This window comes from Carcharhinus amblyrhynchos, chromosome 17, assembly GCF_965287045.1.
Source record: "Carcharhinus amblyrhynchos chromosome 17, sCarAmb.v2.hapA, whole genome shotgun sequence".
Classification (NCBI taxonomy): Eukaryota; Metazoa; Chordata; class Chondrichthyes; order Carcharhiniformes; family Carcharhinidae; genus Carcharhinus; species Carcharhinus amblyrhynchos.
The window spans coordinates 31,528,060-31,541,588 of NC_137340.1; the positions used below are offsets into that span (position 1 = coordinate 31,528,060).

Genomic DNA, 13,529 nt, shown 5'->3' on the forward strand with positions numbered 1-13,529 from the left:
CATTTCAGCAGCTGATAGCTGGTTTAACTAGTGCTACTCACATAAATGTTGGTGGAATGTGGGAATTAGTCTGTGATGCTGACATACTAAAACAGAAGCACTATGGACAAATCTTTTGCAAACCCCGAAACCAGGAATTGTAAAATTTTAACAAAAACAGAAAATGCTGGAAAATCTCAGCAGATCTGACAGCATCTGTGGAGAGAGAATAGAGCCATTGTTTCGAGTCTGGAATGTGAAGGGTCATCCGGATTATTTCCTTTCTCATCCTGTTCAATTGTGGAATTGTCTTTAAGAAGAAAGATTGTTTGTACGTTGTCTTGGAAACAAATGGTCTCTGTAGCTTATGTGGATGACTACCTCGTGTTTTGTTGTTGCTGTGGCGGAGGGTTTGGTATCAGGTGCTCACTTCTTGTCAATTCCCACCAGCCCATTCCGTGTTTTGCACAACATGGCCCCAGATGCTGTCAGACCTGCTGAGTTCCTCCAGCATTTTCTGTTTTTGTTTCAGATTCCAGCATCCGTAGTATTTTGCCTTTATCTTAGTATGTAAAATGGTAACTTTTTTTGCTACACAATTTGGCATCATTTTTTGTTTTGTATTGAATTTTATAGGATTATTTCTGCACTCCATTTTGCGACATGCTGAAATACATAGAAATGTTGCTCAGTGCTTGGCTGATGTGAGATCTTGGATAATCCAGTAAAAGTACTGGAGAGACTCCTTTCTAACTGTTTGGCTGGTTTAGGCGCTTCTGTGATTTGATTTGCAGGAGAATTACGTTTCTGCACTGGCCTGTTGTGTTCCTTTTTGCTAAAACAGGCTCAATTTGGCCAGTGGGAGAATCATGGATCCATGTCCTTGTGCTAAAAGAGATAATTTGTACAATAAATGTTGGAACTGGTGCTTTGCCTGTACCCCAGAGGAATCCTCAATGTCAAATAACAGAGTCCCGACGTGATTGTCATTTGTGACCAGGGTGTTTATGTCAGTGACACTCACATTGTCTTTGAGTGAGAATTTAGGAACTACTTAACTACTTTTTTTTACATGGCTATGATTGTTTTTGAAGTTTCTAAACCAGGAAATTATTGTCTACTCCAGTCTGTCTTTATTGAAATGATTTCAGCACTTTACGAATTGCTCTGATTTTGTAATCCTTTTAAGTATGGCCTTTTCAGATTTACTTTAAATTTGTGGTGAGTATCATTACAATACTCTTCAATTTGGAAAGTTTTTTTTCAATAAATATTACAATAAAAAAGTCCCCCTTTACTTAACCCTAAGGGTGAAACATTAGATGGCCCATTGAAATTTCATGCCTAATTGAATTATCTGCCACTTTAGATTAAAGCAAAACTTGTCTAAACTTAATTAGTTTATTAAGACTATGATTAATTTTTGAATATGCTAGTGTCCTGTCTATTGTTGTACTCCTAATTTGCATAACGATATTTCAACTAATTATAACGGAATTGGAGCATTACAAGTTGTAATAATGATACTTGGGCAGGAGCAGAATGCAATAAACCAGGTAATTTTCTTTATTTTAATGTATGAATTGTTTGTTGCTGTGAGTTTTCTACTTATGAAGAAATTTCCTGTTTATTTTGTATAGTTTCAGCTTTCTTAGAATCGTTCTGACTTCTGTGTAATAGACTGGAGAAACTCCAGGTTTCTTTGCCACTGCAGCTCAGTTTATTGTGGTGTACTTATTTTAATTGACTGTATTTTTCATAATAGCATAGCAGTTTTTTTTTTGTTTGTGCACTCAAGGCATTGGAAAATTGTTTGTAATTATTTGACCTCCAGTGAGAGTACGGTGTTCCGAGGGAATAATTCAGCTGCAATCCTTGTATGTGGGAACCACAGGCTGAACAGCAAAAAAAAACTGTCGGTCATACGTTTTGAGATGAAAATCTAATCTATCTTTATTCTGGGTATTCAAAAACACCGCAGATACAGTATTGCTTAAATTGCATGTTAAATTTAATACCTAGTACAGTATGAATTGAAGCACACAGATAAATAATACAGTGTGATCCACACATGTAGATGTATTGCATGAAACTACCCAGGCATCTGGATAATAATACAATGTGACCTAGACATGCAAATGTTTTTAGATTTTAGTGCATAGATTTATGGTACAGTACTAACTCAAACACTTGAATGAACAGAACACTGTAGACTCAGGCATGTGGACATTCAGTACAGAATAAAGCATATGGATATATGACTGAAATCTAGCTACTTAACCTAAACCAGTAATATCAATCTGTAGTGGCCATTTGCGAATGTAAGTACATAAATCAAATGGGAATAAATCAGTTCTGTTGACTATTCAAACTCCATATGTGGGCTCCAGTGTTTTTGGTCCTGTAAAGATTTCACAAGGCACGTGAATATTTGATACCATGTGATCTAGTGATGTGGATAGATAATGTATAGAATAAAGGAGGCCTGGTTAGTAAGTTTGCAGGTGACACCAAGATTGGCGACATAGTGGATGGTGAAGAAAGTTATCTCAGATTGCAATGGGATCTTGATCAATTGGGCCAGTGGGCTGACGAATGGCAGATGGAGTTTAATTTAGATAAATGCGAGGTGATGCATTTTGGTAGATTGAACCAGGGCAGGACTTGCTCAGTTAACGGTAGGGCATTGGGGAGTGTTGCCGAACAAAGGGATCTAGGGATAGATGTTCATTGCTCCTTGAAAACAGGTGGACAGAGTGGTGAAGAAGGCATTCAACGTGCTTGGTTTCATTGGTCAAAACATTGAATACAGGAGTTGGGACGTCTTGTTGGAGTTGTTCAGGACATTGGTAAAGCCACGCTTGAAATACTGTGTGCGGTTCTGGTCACCCCATTTAGAAAGGATATTGTTAAACTAGAAAGAGTGCAGAAGAGATTTACTAGGATGCTACCAAGACTTGATGGTTTGAATTATCAATGTGTGGATAGACTGGGACTTTTTCCTCTGGAGCATAGAAGGCTGAGGGGGTGATCTTACAGAGGTCTGTAAAATACCGAGGGGCAGAGATCAGTCAATATTTTTTTCCCAAAGGTAGGGGAGTCTAAAACTAGAGGCATAGGTTTAAGGTGAGAGGGGAGAAGTACAAAAGGGTCCAGAGGGGCACTTTTTTCACACAAAGGGTGGTGAGTGTCCAGAACAAGAGGTAGTAGTCGAGGAGGGTACAATTTTTTTTCTTTTAAAAAGCGTTTAGACAGTTACATGGGTAAGATGGGTAGAGAGGGATATGGGCCAAATGTGGGCAATGAGGACTAGCTTAACGGTTTAAACAAAAGGGAGGCATGGACAAGTTGGCCTGTTTCCATGCTGTAAACTTCTGACTCTATGACTCTCTAATACAATATCAACACAGTCACGTGGTTGTATATCACACGATAGACTCAGCCAAATGAATAGAAAGTACATCATGGATATGGAAGTATGATACAAATACTGGCTGAAGTATATGAATATTTAACATAGACCAAGGCACATGGCTGTGATTAGTAGAAAATAGGACATGGCACGATCATACAGATCAGCAACTTGTTCTTGTATAGTGCTCCTCATATAAAATTATTTTAAAGAAATAAAGTGGACCAGAGGCTGTTAGGTGCTGTTGAGGGACTGCATAACGTAACATTGAGCAAGGTATGTCATATCACAGTCATATAAATTCATAGTGCAATCAAAGTTATATAGATTCACGCCACAGCTTTTCTTCACAGTATGAGGGGCCACGGGCTTAGGGTGAGGGGGGAGAGGTATAACACGGGTATTAGAGGGAGGTTTTTCACACAGAGGGTAGTGGGGATATGGAATGCTCTGCCAAGCAAGGTGGTGGAGGCAGGCATGCTGGAGTTGTTTAAGAGTAACTTAGACAGGCACATGAGTGGGTTGGAGATGGGAGGATATAGGAGATTTGTTTTGAATAAGGTTCATTAGCATTGGGACGTCCCTGGTCATGAAAAGATGTGGTATGATACTAATGTTTTTCTCTTTTAATTCACAGGTTTTAAGTCAGTCCGCCTTGTTGCCCAACGAGGGGCATACACGCGATGGGTCGTACTGGGGCTGCTCTTGAATGTTCGAGAGTAGCCTGGTGCTTCATGTCGTTAGTGTGTGCTTAAACTGGACCAGATGCTGGGCAACATGACAGTTCAGCGACTATCACTGTTTGCTGTGCAGATGCATGGATTTGGGCCAAAGTCTGTGGGAGTTTGCGCATTCTCCCCGTGCTTGCGTGGGTTTTCTCCGGGTGCTCCGGTTTCCTCCCACACCCCAAAGATGTGCTATTAGGCTGATTGGAGGTAATAAATTGTCCCTAAATTTAGTTTCCCTCAATGTGGAATGCCATAAACAATAGATAAGGGTCATGGGTGGAGGGGGGATTAGTAATGTTAAAATGGCGGAGCGGGCTCGTTGGGCCAAAGGGCCCATTTCCCAGGCTGTTTTTGTTCTCTGTTCCTTCAACCAGCTTTGTAGAAAAAAAATCATAATTTGCTATACCTTGATGGAATTGTTGAGAAGGCACAGAACAGTTTGAAACACCACAAGCCAAGCCAAAGCTTATTATCTCACTTCAGTACAGAGGTTCAGATAAGTGACCCTTAATCATCATGAGGATCAGACAGAATGAGAAATGATAACTGCAGGGTGCCTGCAAGTGTTAGAAATTCTGTAAATCTTAGAAGATCTATTTTCCGTTTTCATGACAGAAGCTGTGTGGCATTGCAAACATCATGAAATAATTAGAAGCTCACTGGCCAAGAAAGCATCGTGCTATTGTATAAGGTTCCACAGCTGAGTATACAGTGTCTGTAGGATTACTCCAGAGTTAGGTTTGGCTTGCAGTTAGGTTTGAATCCTCATGTAGGTTTGAACCCTTGTATATGTATGTATTTTTAAAAATCATTTTAAGTTGAAGCTTTGAATTATTGACAGGGTTGTGAGCTGTCTTCAGAATTATTCACTTGTTGTCACTGCAAATATTATGTATAGCTGCCTGACTGTAGGAAGGCATTTGAAAACCTTCCTCTTTGCCAGTGTATTAGTGGAAATGCAAATATTTCATTTTCACCAACTTCAAGTGCAGCACAAAATATGCACTCTACGTGCACGAAACACCCTCTTTTATCTTTCTAGATGTGAGCAGCTGGATATGTTGTCTGACCAAGTTATTGCTGCTTTTAATTTGACTCAATTTTGCAAGTCTTTATCCTGCTTTATAAGATGCAGTGTAGTAAGGGAATGGAAACTGAAGTTTTTTTTGAATTGAATGGAATGAATGATCTGGTTTCAAATCTAATCATTGGGGTATTCCAGTTTTATGCTCCATGTATTGTTAATAGGAGTTATGGAATGATATAAAAGTGGGACAATTTTTTTTGATGCATGGAAATGCATGTGGACTGTTAGCAGTTTAACTGTCTGCCTCTGTCTGTGTGGGTGTAGAGCCTGTCTCAATTTTATGTTCAGACTTGCCATTTTTTTTTAAACTTAGTTTGTGGAACGTGGGTGTCACTGACTAGGTTGGCATTTGTTGTGTGTCTTGAATTGGCCTTGAGACGTTTGTCGTGAGCCGCCTCTTGAACTATTACTGTACAATGTGGTGTAGATACACCAACAATGCTGGTTGGGAGGGAGTTCTAGGACTTTGACCCAGTGACAAGTGAAGGAACAGCTAAATAGTTCCAGGTCAGGATGGTGTGTGTCTTGGAGGGGCATTTTACCCTTGTTCTTCTGGACGATAAAGGTTGCAGGTTTGGAAGGTGTTATTGAAGGATTCTTTGTGAGTTACTGCAACGCATCTTGTAGATGGTGCACATTGCTGCAACTGTGCATCCTGATGGAAGGAACGAATGTTTAAGATGGTAAATGAATTGCGAATCAAATGGGCTGTTTTGTCTTGGATAGTGTCGAGCTTCTTAAGTGTTGTTGGGGCTGCACTCATCCAGTAAGTGGAGAGTCTTCCATCGCACTACTGACTTGTGTCTTACAGATGATGGACAGGTTTTGGGGAGCCAAGAGGTGAGTTACGCTAATGACAGAATTCTCAGCCCCTGACCTCTTGTTGCCGCGGTATTTACTTGAATGGTCCAGTTTGGTTTTGAATCAGTGATAAGCCCCAGGATGTTGACCGCGGGGAAGTTAAACAATGTGACGCCAATGAATGTCATAATGTGGAGATGCTAGCGTTGAACTGGAGTGGGCACGGTAAGAAGTCTCACAACACCAGGTTAAAGTCCAACAGGTTTATTTGGAATCATGAGCCTTCGGAGTGCTGCTCCTTCATCAGGTGAGTGTATAGATAGGTTCACAAACACGGCATATATAGGCAAAGATACAATTACAATTGCAATTTGCTAATTGCAATCTAGCTCCCATTAGATTCTCCACTCTCGTCTGCCATCAAACGATTGGTAGGATGCGGGAATTTATTCTGCCAAGTGTTCCTAAACTGGGTCCATTGTGAATCCTTATCGATTGCAGAGTCAAAGGACCTAGCAAAAGTGAGCAAAAATTCAGTTCTAAGGCTGAACGAGTCATTAAACATCTTCAGGCTATTAATCAGTCAGAATAGTCCATTTTGTTGATCACTGTAACCAACCTGCGTTCAGAGACTACACCATACCTGCCACCAAGCTCTGTTAAGAAAAAAACCCTGAAGTAATCAGTTGGAAATCACCTTTTAATCACCCTAACACACTCGAATGTTGTGTTAGGATGATTACACACTTGAACATTCTAAACTCCCTTGTAGGTGGAGAAAGTTCCTCATTGATCAGACCAGCCATATCTCAGGTGGAATGATGCACATTGGAAAGACCAGCAAGAGAATGAATCCCAATCACAAGGCTCAAGAAGTTGTTGTCAGACTGGGGAACACAGTGAAACTGCAGTTTCCAGCAGAGGTCCACAGCAGCAAGGCAATACTAGAGCAGAAGTGGAGTGGCCATCAATTCGCCAGAGAGCATCTCGGTCAGGTACAAAAGCTCAGTAAAGAACAGTGTGTTGAAGTGAAAGCTAAACTGTACGTTTTAAGTTATGTATGAGGAACATTCAAATAAAATGGAGATGTAGGGCTGAATTCTTCCCTCCCACCAGCATGATCGATGGTGGGAGAATATGGCAGGAGATCCAGAAATCCGTTTCATACCAACATGAATCTGCTGGTGCCCACCATGATGGATCGGAAAACCCACCAGAGGCTGGAGTGCCGCAGGGATCGGTGCTGGGGCCTCAACTATTTACCATTTATGTAGATGATCAGGAGGAGGGGGCTGAGTGTAGGGTGACAAAATTTGCTGATGACACGAAGATGAGTGGAAAAGCAAATTGCGTGGAGGGCGTGGAAAGTCTGCAGAGGGATCTGGATAGGCTGAGCGAGTGGGTGAGGACCTGGCAGATGGAGTATAATGTTAGCAAGTGTGAGGTTATCCACTTTGGCAGAAATAATAGTAGGAGGGATTATTATTTAAAAGGCGAAAAGCTGCAGCATGCTACGGTGCAGAGGGACCTGGGGGTCCTTGTGCACGAGTCGCAAAAACCCAGTCTGCAGGTGCAGCAGGTGATCAGGAAGGCAAATGGAATGTTGGCCTTTTATAGCGAGGGGGATAGAATATAAAAGTGGAGAGGTCTTGCTGCAACTGTACAGGGCACTGGTGAGGCCGCAGCTGGAGTACTGTTTGCAGTTTTGGTCGCCGCACTTGCGGAAGGATATATTGGCCTTGGAGGGAGTGCAGAGGAGGTTCACTAGGCTGATACTGGAGATGAGGGGGTTAGACTATGATGAAAGACTAAATAGACTGGGTCTGTACTCGGAGTTTAGAAGGATGAGGGGGGATCTTATAGAGACGTATAAGATAATGAAAGGGTTGGATAGGGTAGAGGTAGAGAGGTTCTTTGCACTTAAAAAGGATAGCAGGACGAGAGGGCACAGCCTCAAGATGGGGGGCGGGGGGGCGCAGTTTAGATCAGAGTTGAGGAGGAACTTCTTCACTCAAAGGGTGGTGAATCTCTGGCATTCTCTGCCCGTTGAAGTGGTGGAGGCTACCTCGCTGAATATATTTAAGTCACGGGTAGATAGGTTTCTGATAGACAGGGGAATTAAGGGTTATGGGGAGAAAGCGGGAAAGTGGAACTGAGCCACTTCAGATCAGCCATGATCTTATTGAATGGCGGGGCAGGCTCGAAGGGCTAGATGGCCTGCTGCTCCTATTTCTTATGGTGTGAGCCTCATTAACCATCTCGTTAATGGGATGCAACTGAAAGGTCAAACCCCCACCCCGTGGTGCTGGTGTGAAACGTGTTTGGAACAACATGCCATGCAGATGTCAGGCCTCATCTGAACAAGGCCTGGGGCTGCATCCGGAGTTCAGGATGGAGGCCACGTCCAACCTTGGATCCTGGAACACCGTAACTGTGGGTCCATCTTCCAGTCTCAGAATGTTCCCATCTTCTTTTTTGGGAGGACCACCTTTCTTGAATAGTGGGTCAGTGGTGTTGAGCACCTTTTTAATACGGCATCTAGAAATGACAGCAGTCTACACGCCATCCAGGCCTGTACTGCCATGGAACATGACATAAACCATTCGGGTGCATAAATAATGAGGTTAGGGCTGGAATATTTGTGTTTCCTGGAAACCGCCACAGTGAGAAACACTTCACATTTCCACCCCCGGCACAGCACTTAGTCTCAAAATGAGAGAATTCTCCCAACGGTATCAACTCCCAGAAGGATTATGGCAGACCCCACGGAAAAAGAAAACTTGTGTTCATACCATGACACAATGGAGTGAACACAGTCCCCAGGAGGAATGGAACAAATCTACGGTGTCCATTAAAGCAGATGGGTGTTGATAAAGAATTATTTCCCACAGTATGATGTAAAAGGTCACATGACAAGGGACCCAGGTCTGTCTAGGATTATGCAGAGACCTATGTAGAAGTCAGCTTGGAGTTAGCTCATAGTTTGGGTGACATTGTACATATGTGAACAGTTATGGGGGTGGCACAGTGGTTAGCACAGCTGCCTCACAGCACCAGGGACCCAGGTTCAATTCCAGCCCTGGGTGACAGTGGAGTTTAAACGTTGTCCCATGTCTGTGTAGGTTTCCTCCGGGTGCTTTTAGTTTCCTCTCACGTTCCAAAGATGTGTGGGTTAGGTTGATAGCTCATGCTAAATTGCCCCTTAGTGTTGTAAGATGTGTAGGTTAGGAGGATTAGCAGGATGAATATGTGGGTTACAGGGATAGGGGCTGGGTAAGATGCTCAGTTGGAGGGACAGTCAGTGCAGACTTGGGTGGCACAATGGTTAATACAGCTGTCTCACAGTGCCAGAGACTCAGGTTCAATTCCAGCCTTAGAATATTGTGGAGTTTTCACATTCTCCCCATCTCTGCATAGGTTTCCTCTGGGTGCTCCAGTTTCCTCCCACAGTCCAAAGATGTGCGGTTAGGTGGATTGGCCATGCTAAATTGCCCCTTGGTGTCCAAAGATGTGTAGGTATGAGAGACTGTGGGTGAATGTGTAGGGTTACAGGTATAGGGCGAGGGTGGGCCTGGATAAAAATGCTCTGTCAGAGAGTCGGTACAGACTCAGTGTGGGCTAAATGACCTCCTTCTGCATTGTAGAAATTTTATGGATTTTGTTACCAATAAACACCATTGTTCAACCGTAGGAGCCTCTGAACCTCTTTTGTGAGACCAACAACATCCTTCAAATCATTAGCGGAATAATAAATCATGTTTGTAAGATCAAACAAAACTCGACTGTCGGTTTTGTCAGTCGATCAACTTACTTGCATGAATTGAAGTTTGGTAATGAATTTGCGGAACGTGTTTAGAGTACAGTGTGGTTGGACAGAATTGCCTGGTTCTGCCCTGTATGTTCTACATATGGCAACACAATAAAATGAGCCCAACAATTATACTTTTTGTTCTGAATTCTGATAAGTGCCGAAGAATTTATGGAATTGCACAATGGTGCAGGCATGCAGCTGTCTCTTTATCAGCTGTAAATTAGGCGCCTCTTGAGGTGTGGTGATTTAAAAAAAACGAGGATTACTTCAGGATAATATAAGCTAGCGCCGCCTTCAGACATCTGCCACAGAGTGAGATATCTGTTTTTAATATGCAAGGGGAGAGTCAACATTTTTGTGGTTTTGGTCATACTTTTGTAGGTGTGTATGGTATTGTTTCATAGCTGCACAGGAGGGAAAGAAAATCCATTTCGTTCCTATTGGGATGTCAATCAAACAGATGGGCAGGTTTTGAGTGTAGAAGTTAAATCAAGTGGAACAACCACTGAGCAGTCAATTATGAACCAGTAATACATCTTGGAAAGTTCCAGTGCGGTCATTTCTGGTTTCCACGTGATTTTTGTTTGGTTTACATTTGACACATTTTTCTTTCTAAAAATTGATAAGTGTCACACCCTCTTGTTTTGTGTGATTTACTTACTTTATTTAAATATTCAGTATACTTTGAATTTGATAAATTCTCCTCTGTGCATCTGATGGGGAGTCATACTTGTAGAGAGTCCACATTAGAATTCAGGCAAACACATTACATTGCACTCTTTATAGCAGATGAAGAAAATCCTGTGTCTGCATTTGCACTGCAATACTACCATGAGCAACAGTTGCCACTGGAAGTGTAGAATCAGAGACATTTTTCAGGCAACTGGTAAGAGCGTGGCTGGAAACTGTGTTGCGAGATTCAGGGGCTGAACAGGTTCAAATATCCAGGTCCCAAAACAAATCCTAATTTGCCTAATTTTGCTTTGAGTTGTGGTTTACCAGGTTCTCATTATCAATGGAGAAGCAGCCTCTAATGGCGGAATTGGGCACAGCAGCAGGATCATTTACATTGGTGTGTAATAACTTAAAATGACAGGTTGATCAAGCATGGACCCAGAAATAATGAGTGCCAATCACCTTGTACCAGCCTGTCAGTACATAACATTTGTTAAGCATATGTGCATGTGTCTGCATTAACTGATCATATAATATGTGACTGCCAATCACCATACACCAACCTGTCAGTACATAACATTTGTTAAACGTGTGTGTATGTGTCTGCATTAGCTGATCCCTAAAGTGGTTCCAGCGCAAGCTCATGATCTTATTTGCATTGTTAAGAAAATAGTGAGCAGAAGCTTCCTAGCAGAGATGAAAGGAAGGAAAGTCGGCCTAATCTGTGCCCCTTCAAAGTTTGAACAGAGCAAACCTGATTCCAAACTCTGAGGTGGATAATGTACAACATATTTTATATGCTGCTTCATTAGAAAAAACTGATGTTTACTGTCTGAGGTTGGAATGTGCTATCATAGGAACCTCTAATTTATCCTTTGATTTACTTTTCAATTTCTAAACACTGTCACTGCTAACTTGTATAAGTCATCTTATTATGACAGTTACTGTGCATTTCAGTAACTCAGAACTATTCCAAATATATATAGATTGGAGCTATCCTAGTATAAAACCAAAGGATTTCTGAAAGCACATGCTCCCTTTGTAACAAGTCCAAAACCACACCATGCTCAATACAAGCCAGCAATATTTAGAAATAGTTTACATTTTGAAGGCTCCTCCCTTTTTGTTTCTCCTCTCTTCCGTGCTATCAAAATACACTTTGAAGTAATTAATTGCCGTTTAAAAGGCGCAGTATTTTTTTCTCTACTGCTGGAGCAGGCTCTGTTCAGACGTTCTGGCACCATTGCCTGAATGGGTATTTCAAAGTAACCTGTCTATTTGGATAATATAGTGGCAGATTCTGCCATTGGAGGCTTGTAGCTGAGGAAAAACGAGCTCTGTGCTTTACTCTCAGAAGTTGTCAGCATATTGTGATGTAAGGTACATTGATATACTGTAATGGTTTTTAAAACGCTTTGATACCTGCATATTTTTATTCATGTGATCACAGATCTATCTTTTATGTTAGAAATGCAAGACTTTGGTATGAAAATGAATGTTTTTGCTTGATTTATGTTGAGATAACTAAAAGTGTCTGTTGTCGTGGGGACTGTTTCAATTGCCTCCCCAACTTTGGGCTATTTGGAAGGGAAAATACTCAGCTAAAGTTTTTCATCTGTATTCTGTGACCTCTGCCAGAGACGCACACCTGTGAAGGTTTGGTGAGGGCGGAATTGGGTTCAACTGTGATGCTTCTGATGGTTGAATAGTCTGTATACTCACTGTCCGTGCTCATGGTAAAGAATAATACAATGGGCAAAGTATTAGGTGAAGAGGGGCATGGCTGCTTGAAGGATCATCCAGGGGGATCCAGAGTTTACGCGGCACGGTGGTTAGCACTGCTGCCTCACAGTTCCAGGGACCCAGGATCAATTCCTGCTTCCGGTCACTCTGTGGAGTCTGCACGTTCTCCCCATGTCTGTGTGGGTTTCCTTTGAGTGCTCTGGTTTCCTCCCACAGTTGGAAAGATATGCTGGTTAGGTGCATTGGCCATGCTAAATTCTCCCTCAGTGTACCTGAACAGGTGCCAGAATGTGGCGACTAGGGGATTTTCACAGTAACTTCATTGCAGTATTTAATGTAAGCCTACTTGTGACTAATAAATAAACTTTAGCTTTAAACTTTAGAGGAAGTGAGAAAATTGGAGGACAAAATTGTCTTGTGGTTCTGGCTAAATGTTATATATAGAGTACCAGCCATGTATCCACCATAAAAAGGGCATTTGTAAATGTAAGTCTAACAGGAGGTGAAAAATGAATTGAGTTCCCTTGTCTCATTAAAAGAAATGTTGGGTGTTAAAGAAACAGGATAACGAATGTAACATTTTTCTTGCATTGAGACACTGCATATGCTTTTCCAATAGTGGTTGCAGTGCATTCCAGTGAAATGGTAAATTGATGTCCTGCACTGTCAGAGTATCTCTACATTTTATTATTGAGGAGCACTGTTCAATCTATCGCTTTTCCTTAATGCCCTAGCTGCTTATTGATGTTTCAGTATAACATTTAGAACGGCAGAATTTGTTTTAAAGAAAGTCCCTGGGGTCTTTCAAGAGTTTAGGCTACTTGAGATATTTTGTTGGAGAAAGACAAAATAAAATGGATCCCCTCTGGGGGGTGAAGATACACTGAATGGGGTCCTTGTCAGTCCCAGCTCTTGTTTAAGACTTAAAGCTATTGTTCTCTTTGCTGGCTGAACCCTGATGGCTTTACTGCCCTTGGTCCCAAGTCTGCTGAGTAGTGTCTATTTGTCCATTCACACGCCACTGGGGGGCTCAATAATAGGCGTATTAGCCATACCATTCACATTCAGCAGAACCTTGAAGGAGTTCGAAGGCAGCCAATCACTTAATACAATCAGTGAATAGATTATGGTTCTATTCAAAAACATAACTGGTGTGAAAGATTCCTCAAGCTTGCTGTGATAAGCTTTTTCCCTCAAAATATCTCATAATGGAATTGTTTACTATGATCATTGTTTTATACTCTTTATTGTGCGCACTCCTTTTTTTTCTCTTTTTCTGTCCACGTTGTGTAA

General features: G+C 41.7%; 1 protein-coding gene across 3 annotated transcripts in view; it reads left to right on the forward strand.

Moving 5' to 3' along the window:
* Positions 1–13,529, forward strand: part of fgfr2 (fibroblast growth factor receptor 2) — a 154,984-nt gene that overhangs the window by 49,675 nt on the left and 91,780 nt on the right. Inside the window, exon 1 of one of the 3 annotated variants that reach the window (XM_080205735.1) lies at positions 11,726–11,873. The exons of 1 other annotated variant lie outside the window; for it this stretch is intronic. The gene's annotated coding sequence lies outside the window, so the exon portion shown is untranslated. Of the gene's footprint in view, positions 1–11,725; positions 11,874–13,529 lie in introns of those variants that run through there. One more of the 3 variants, XM_080205734.1, reaches the window with a different exon arrangement.